This window comes from Nomascus leucogenys, unplaced genomic scaffold, assembly GCF_006542625.1.
Source record: "Nomascus leucogenys isolate Asia unplaced genomic scaffold, Asia_NLE_v1 001179F_50415_qpd_obj, whole genome shotgun sequence".
In the NCBI taxonomy this organism is placed as follows: Eukaryota; Metazoa; Chordata; class Mammalia; order Primates; family Hylobatidae; genus Nomascus; species Nomascus leucogenys.
The window spans coordinates 14289-22256 of record NW_022096955.1 but is presented as its reverse complement, the minus strand read 5'-3'; the positions used below and the strand labels follow the sequence as shown (position 1 = coordinate 22256).

At 57.3% G+C, this 7968-nt stretch overlaps 1 pseudogene; it reads left to right on the top strand.

Annotated features, from left to right (window-relative positions):
* The first annotated feature begins 553 nt into the window (after positions 1-553).
* On the top strand, positions 554-6146 carry LOC100584024 (annotated as a pseudogene).
* The last annotated feature ends 1822 nt before the right edge of the window (positions 6147-7968 follow it).

The following is a 7968-nucleotide window of genomic DNA, read 5'->3' as shown; positions in this document are numbered from 1 at the left end:
ACATATACACACCACACACAATACACACAGATCTCACACACATACACACCACACACACCACATATACACACACACCACATGCATACCACACACCACACACACACCACATACACATAAACACCACACACATCACACACCACACACGCACACACATACACACACATACATACACATTCCCTCTCATGACCCCTAAGAACATGGCTTTGGCATTCTGTAAACGTGGTTACTTTGTCTTCTGCACAAACCCTGCCCCGGAGGGTCCTACAGAGCAAAGCCACCAGTGGCAGGTGAGGGGTGCAAGCGATGAGTACAGTGGCCAGGAGGGCCAGGGGAGCCAGGGAAGGCAGGGGGGCCAGGGGAGGCAGGGGAGCCAGGCAGTAGTGAGGTTAGGCCCGGCTGGCCCTGGCAGTTAGGCCTGCTCAGTTTCCTGGGTGGAGAGCCAAGCCTGGTGCTGCCTATGAGGGGCTTGCTGCTCCTGCCCGGGACCTCCACTAGGCGGGAATTCCTGCAATCTCCCCTTGGAAGCAGAGATACTGGCAGTGCCAGATCAGATATGGGGTTGGTCCTGGCAGCGGGGAACCAGGGGAGCCCTGGTGAGTCAGTGGTCCTGATCTTCGGGATCAGCCAGCACCCCATCACCGATCCCCAAGTGCAGCACGCCCCAGGGCTCTGCCTCCAGTCATCCTACACACCCTGTCTCTGGGTTTTCACAGCCGACCCTCGCTGTGCCCCAAATCCTCCTGAACGAGGAGATGAGGGCTGGGTGGGTCTCTGCCGGATGCAGATGGGCCCACTGAGGCAGAGGAGAGGGTGCTGGGAACAAACTGGCCCTCAGCTCAGCCTGATCCAGGGTCACTTCACAGAACTTAGGGCTTCGAGTGGGGTCTGGGAGGGGGTGCACCAGATGAGCCTGAGGGGGCTACTAGTGTGTCCTGGGGCTTATCCCTCTGAGGTCGTGTGAAGTCAGCCCTGAGCCTCAGCAGATTCCAGATTCTACACGCTTATGTGCCGCCTTCACGAGCGCTTCAACCTCTGGGTGGCTGGAGGGGCCTCGCTCTTTGGTGCATGCCCATGGCCTCAACTGGAACCCCTCTTGGGCATTTCCAACCATGCCAACGACAGCGGCAGTAATCACAACAACCTTCTGCTCTTTCTGGGCCCCTTCCTCCGTGTTTGCATTGAAACCGCCCAGATGACCTTGTGGGAAGAGAAAGCTTTGCCCTGGGTTTGAGGTGAGGCCAGTCATAACCTCATTAATTAATTAACGAATCACTTAATTAAACTAACGAACCCTCGGGGCCAACTCTGGGCCAGGGCACTGTGCCCAGGGCTGGGGATTCCAAAGAGAATGAAACAGACATGGCCTTGTCTCCCCGGAGTTCAGAGTCCAGTGGAGGAGGAAATAACCAAAAAAGTCATAGAAATAGGTATAAATTCACAACCTGGAGAAGGGAGGAGGTATGGCCCGGAAAAAAGACGCAGAAAGGTAATCCAAGAGGGCTTTCTGGAGGAGGTGGCAGCTGAGCCTAGAGGTGAATTTAGTTGGGGAAGAGGGAGTGAGGCCTAGGCAGCTTAGGCCATGACCCCCATGGTGGGAGACGGCTGCATAAGGGTCTCTCTCCTGGCATCCGTGTTTACCCATGCCTGGGCATCCTACCCCCATCATCCTTTAACCCCCTGAGGGCCTAGGCTGGGTCCCAGAAATTCCCAGGAGGGTGCTCAGAGAAGAACACGGGGACTCTCATCACCCTCACTCTGGCTCACTTCTGAAAAGGCTGCAAGAAGGGTGTCGGAGGGCCTCCTGGAGGCTGCCAAGGGCATTTTCTCATGGAGCCCACGTCTCTCCCAGATCCTCGTGGCTATGATCAGTAATTCCAGCTTTGTGCTGGCTACAGGTGGATGATGCCCACCTGGCTGCCGATGACTTCTGCACCAAGTGAGGCTGGGTCTCTGGAGCTGCCCCAGGGGCTGACCCTGCCCGGAGCCAACCTGGAGGTGCAGACTGAGAACCTCAAGGAGGACCTGGTCTACCTGAAGAAGAACCACGAGGAAGTGAGCTCAGCTCAGGGAATGCAGCAGAAATTCACCTGGAAGCAAGCGAGGCTGGGGCCCAGAACCTCCCTGGGCTGCGCCATGCTTTCAGTCCAGTTCCCATCTTTTGTGGATGGCTAGCCCTGACCCTCAGAGGACCCTGGGTGAGGCCTGGAGGAGCCCCTCTTCCCAAATAGACTTCATTTGTCCCTTGAGGCTCAGCTCACTGCAGTTAAGTAACTAATGAGTAACTCAGTGTAAGAACACACAATGCTAATTATTATAATTAATTATAATAGTGATAGTCATTAAAACAAGGAGCTTCTGCCCAGCACTGCAAGTGACTCACAGCCATTATCTCCGCTGATACAACAGCTGGGAGAAAGATACTCTTTCTTCCTTTTGACCCGTGAAGACACTGAGGCTCAGAGAGGTTAAGGGATTTATCTACAGCTGCACAGGGACCCTCCTTCAGGCCTGTCGGACTCATATCCACCCCACCTCTCTGGCCCCTCTCCTGCCTCTCCTTTCCAGAAGGTTCTAGGTCCCAGAGACTCCAAGGCTCAACCCAAGGATAGAGATCCAAGGTCCTGCCGGGGCAGTCAGGAGGCCTTACATGCCCTGTCCTGTGGCTTCCTTCTCAGCCGAGCTCTGTGCTGCTCTAAGCTGGGGGAGCCTACTCCCTGAGAAGCAGGACACCTGGAAGGTGTCTCCCCCTGGCTTTGAGGCTGGTTATACAATTGCTTTCCTCCAGCAGATTAACATTTGCTAACGGGGCCTGGTGCGGTGACACCAGCGTAGGGTTGCTTTCTGCAAGCCTGTGCTTTGGAGCTGGTGGTGGGGGCAAGGCAGTGGTGGGGGCAAGGTCAGGGCAGTGAGTGAGGTCGCCCATGGTCATCCTCCACCGTGCTGGGGGGTTGTCATCTCTCGGGGCTTAGCCAACTTGTTGGGGATGGGTGAAGTCCAGTCCCGAGTCACAGTGTGTGTTGGGGGAGGTTGCTGATATTCCTAGCCCTGTATGTTTGAGAAATGACACCATCCACCTTCACCTTCAGGGTGAGGAGCTGTTGGCCTATCTGTGTCCGTCTGTCTGTCTGTCATCTGTACCTGTCTCTCCGAGAGAGAGAAGGCAGGCCCCAGGGTCTTTCCCCAGGATGGCCTTGGGTGAGCTCCTGCTGTCCTCTCTGCCCAGGAAATGAACGCCCTTTGAGGTCAGGTGGATGAGGATGTCAGTGTGAAGATGGACACTGTGCCTGGAGTGAAGCTGAGCTGCATCCTGAATGAGAGGCGTGACCAGGACAAGAAATTGGTGGAGAAGAGCCGCAACGATGCCCAGGGCTGGTTCTTCAGCGTGGTGGGTGGCCATGTGTAAGCAGGTGTGCACACGTGTGGGCACATGTGCTGCATGCTGGTGCAGCTGGAACACTGGAACAACTGTCCCAGTTGGAAGGACTTTTGGGAACCAGTTGGACCAGCCCCTCATGTTTTAGATGTAAAATGTGAGGCTCAGAGAGGACTCAAGCTCACACAGCCCTTCACTGTGGCCTGCAAAATAGATCCAGGTCTCTACAAGTCTGGTCTTGGGTTTCCACCACAGCTGTTTACAGGATGTGTGTATTTGAGTACATATGCATACCCTTGGCAAGCACAGGCTGAGTCTCCAGTGTCCTAGGGACAGCAACAGGCACAAAAGAATAACACCCAGTGCCTGTCTTTGAGGTGCTGCAATTCGGTAGGAGTAAGAACTGCAAACGACCGCAGAGCAGGCTGAATTCCTCCAAGGTCCAATGTGGGTGCAGAGGGTCTTTGTGTGCAGGTGCCTTTGGGGCCCCATAGAGGCCAGGGAGGGTTTAGGGGATGGTTCTGGGAGGTGAGGGTTCAGGAGCAGCCCCTTTCCTGTGCCCCACTTCTGAAAGTCTCCTTAAACCCTTGTGACCCACTCTGCCTTCCAGAGAGAGGGGCTAAACTGCGAGGTAGCCACCAACACAGAGGCCCTGCAGAGTGGCAGGATAGAGATATGGAGCTCTACATCTCTGTGCAGAACCTGAGCTGTCCCAGCTCAGCAAGGTAGGGCCTCTGTCCCCTCCCCACCCTGTACCTGTCACCCCAGGGTGAGCCAGCCTTTTAGACCCCTGCTTGGAGAACCAGAGTCCCCACCCAGCCTGTCCCTTCACACTCAGTGGCTGGGTGCACTACCACCCCACTGTGCTGGCAGCACCCACAGCCCCATACAGGAGGGGCTCCTCTCTAGTGCTCTGCCATGGGGAAGGGTCCCAGGTCCATCTCATCGCACCACCTATCTCTTGGCCCACAGAAAGCATCGCTGGAGGGCAGCCTGGTAGAGACGGAGGTGTGTTATGGGACTCAGCTGGCCCAGCTGCAGGGGCTCATCAGAAGCATGGAGCAGCAGCTGTGCGAGCTCTGCTGCGACGCGAAGCACCAGGACCACAAGCACCAGGTCCTTCTGGACGGGAAGACGTGGCTGGAGCAGGAGATCGCCACCTACCACTGCTTACTAGAGGTTGAGGACGCCCAGTGAGTGTGCACCCGGGTACCTGCTGGGGCGGGCTGGGGGCCCGCTTCACCCAGGGAGAAGTTGGTGTCTGAGTACCAGCGAAGTTCAGGAGGTGTGAATGTCGGAAGCTGTGGGGGTTTGCAGGAGGTGAAACTGACGATGCAGGCTGGAGTCTGACTGAGGAGCCTTGAATGCCAAGTTAAAGCGTCTGGACTAGATCACGTAGGCAATGGAGAGCCATGGAGGGATTTGGAGCAGGAGAGGGGAATGAACATCAAGATATTTTAGAACATTCCCTCTGGCTGCAGAGGGAGAAATGGATCAGAGGGGTCAGGGTGGGGCCAGAGAGATGCGTCAGGGGGCTGGAGCAGGGAGTGTGGCCAGAGAAGTCCTGTGGGGTGGGGGGTGGAGGGTGGGGCGGGGGAAGGAAGGTAGTGCACGCAGAAGAGAGGTTATAGCTCAAAACAGCAGGACTGGATGCCTGGACCTCAGGGTAAGCGTGGCTCACAGTCAGGACTCAGTAAGTGTCAGGTGAACACATGAAGGAGTGGGCATTGATGGCCCTGGGTTTCTGGTTCCGATGACTGTGTGAGTGGTGATACCATCAGCCACAGGGTGAAGAGCAAGGTGGGTGGTGGTCGAGTTTGCAGTTGGGAAGGGTGATCAGGCCTTCAGCTGAGAGTGTCCCGGAGTCTCCATGCTTAGTCACACGTTGCAGCTTTTTGCTCCCCGAAAATGGTGAAGTCCATCTATAGTCTAACGACAGTCTCTCCTGCTTTAATTGGGTCTATTTGTTGGGCCCTCTGGGATATGGAAAAACCACTTGCTCAGCTTCTCCTTGTAAATTCCTGGTGAGTAGCCACAGAGGGCCGCCGGGCCTACTGCTGTGCTGTTTCTTTTTCTTCTTCCTGCTGTGCTGAACCCCTGCCCTTTCATTCTTGGGCCTGTGCTAATTTCTGTGCATTCCCAAACTGTGATTTTTCACCAATTTGGGGGAACCTCCTCTGCCAGGGCCTGCTTCTGCCCAGCAGTGCTTGCAGGGGCCTGGGCTGGCTGGCATCCCTGGGCTGATGGGTGCTCCTCTCCCTGCAGGCTGGCCACTCAGTACTCCTTGTCCCTGGCCTTGCAGCCCACCTGGGAAGGTAAGAAGCTGCCCTATCCTGCTGTGTGGACCCCAAGGCAGGGGAGAGGTTGAGGACCCTTCTGTGTGGGAGACTGGGGGGCCACAGACTCGGGGGCAGGTGGGGGGAAGAGTTCCTTCCTGATGTTCCCTGTGCCTCCCTCTTCCATCGCCTGCAGCCACAGTGACCAGCCGCCAGGTGTGCCATCATGGAGGAAGTCCAGGTTGGAGAGGTGGTCTCCTTCTGTGAGCAGGTCCACCTCTCCACCCACTGAGGCCCCTTTCTGCCTGTGACAGCCCCACCTCGAGGGCCACGGCACAGCCATCGGCTCCAGCTCCCAGCATGCTACTGCCACGCCCCCAGTGTCCCTCTGGGCCCCGGTCCATGACCTGTTGTCATTCTATATCTACTTTCTTCAGCCCCTCACTGAGGAGGCCTCCTGGGTTTGTCCAGTGCTTGCTATTAAAGCTTTGCTCCAAGTTCAATGCCTCATGTGATCTGGTCTGTTCATTGGTTTGGGGCAGTGTGGGCTGAGGGACTGGGGGAGGTGGAGAGTTTATTGAGTGTTTGGGTATCGGCTTGTCACCTGACAATCTGTTCTGCCCACTCCATCCAGGCCTGGGGCTCCTGGAAAGACGAGAGGGGAGGAGGCGGAAGGATTAAGGGTGGAGGGATGGGACAGCCCCTTGTATTGAGAAAAGTTTCTAAGAATCAGCCCCTGAGTCCCTGTCACCTGTGGCTGGTCCCCGGGAGGGCCACACAGATTTTCCAAGGACCAAGCCTCAGCCCAGGGCGGGTTCAAGAGCAGAAGGAGAGGGGATTGGTGGGGAGGGGCTTCTGAAGGAGTGGTCCAGGGCATTGATGAGTGAGAGGGGGTGGCAGCGACGCAGCCAGCCCAGGAAACCAGACCGGCTTTGCCCAGCTCGGGGTGTGTGTGGGGCGGGATGGCCACTGTGTGTGTACACGTGGGGCGCCTCTTGTTTGCTTTGGTGGCTTGGCAGCCGCTGGCTATTGAGGAATCTCTCTCGGCTGCTGGTGGGGCTTTCTGGGCCTGTCTGGGAAGTGGAAGCCATCAGCAGTCTGAAACATGACCACCTTCCACCCAGCGGGCCTGGTGGGACCCTAGGACCCAGGGCTGGGCTTGGGGTGGTGGGCAGGGCAGGGTGGGGCCGTGGGGTGGGGCCCATGGCCCACTGGAGGAGCCCCATCTTGGGGCGCCTGGAGTGGGGCGGGGGCGGGCTGGGGTCTCTGTAAGAGCCTCTTTTTGGGCAATGTCTTTTAGGTTTCTTATGGGCTGAGACCTGAGATAAATGCCCCTCACCTGAGCCTGAGGTCTCTTGGGGTACAGAAGGGTGAGAGGAGTGGAAGGGGGCATCCCCCTCTCGGTTGGTTTAGATCCTCTCTTAGCACAGCCCACCATTTCCCCATCCTATAGCTGAGCCCCTGTTTGCCCACTCCAGCCTGGAGTGTAAACCTGGGAAAAGGTTACATGAGGAGACTGTGTTAGCAAGGGCTTCTAGGGATGGGGCAGGATCAGAAGCTGACTGGATGGAACTGTAGCCCCTAGAGTGCATTCCCGGGTGTCAGGCTCTGCAGAAGGGGCCAGTGTGGGCACTGCACGCCTCTGGAGCCCCAATTTCTTTATCTGTGATGTGGGTGGTCTCCGAGGCTTGATGGCGTTTCTGTGCTGTGAGGCGGGCCTGGTGGGTTTGGGCTCAGTTTCCAAGGCAGGATCGGCTCTCAGTCCACTCTTTCTCTTCAGCACTCAGCCCCGGGCCAGCACCGTGGGTGGAGCAGTGTGGGGTGAAAGACAGCAACTTCGGGGAGGGGGGGTCACCTGACACTGCAACCCATTTCCCCACCAGACAGGGTTGATGCGGGCCGGGCTGGGGTGGTGGCTGCCTGGGAGGGCCTGGGGACGGTGACATCCTGCCTTCTCCTCTTCTCCATATTATGTCATGGAAAAGCATAGCTGGAGGGCCCTCCTGAATCACAGGTGACGGGCCTGAGACCAGAGGCACACACACGCACACGCACGGCACCCAGCACGAGGATTTGGAGAAATGAGGCAAATTCCTGATGATGGGCGGGGAGGGGGCCCCCAGCCACCTGGGAGCTGGCAGGTGGCCAGTGGTGATGAAAGCCCAGGGGAATGGAAACAGAGGAACAAGCCTGTTGTAATCGCTACGCCCACTTGGTGGCCTATAAAGGAAGCGGGTGAACCCCGGCAGCCCTACACAACTTGGGGCCCCCCTCCTCTCCAGCCCTTCTCCTGTGTGCCTGCCTCCTGCTGCCGCCACC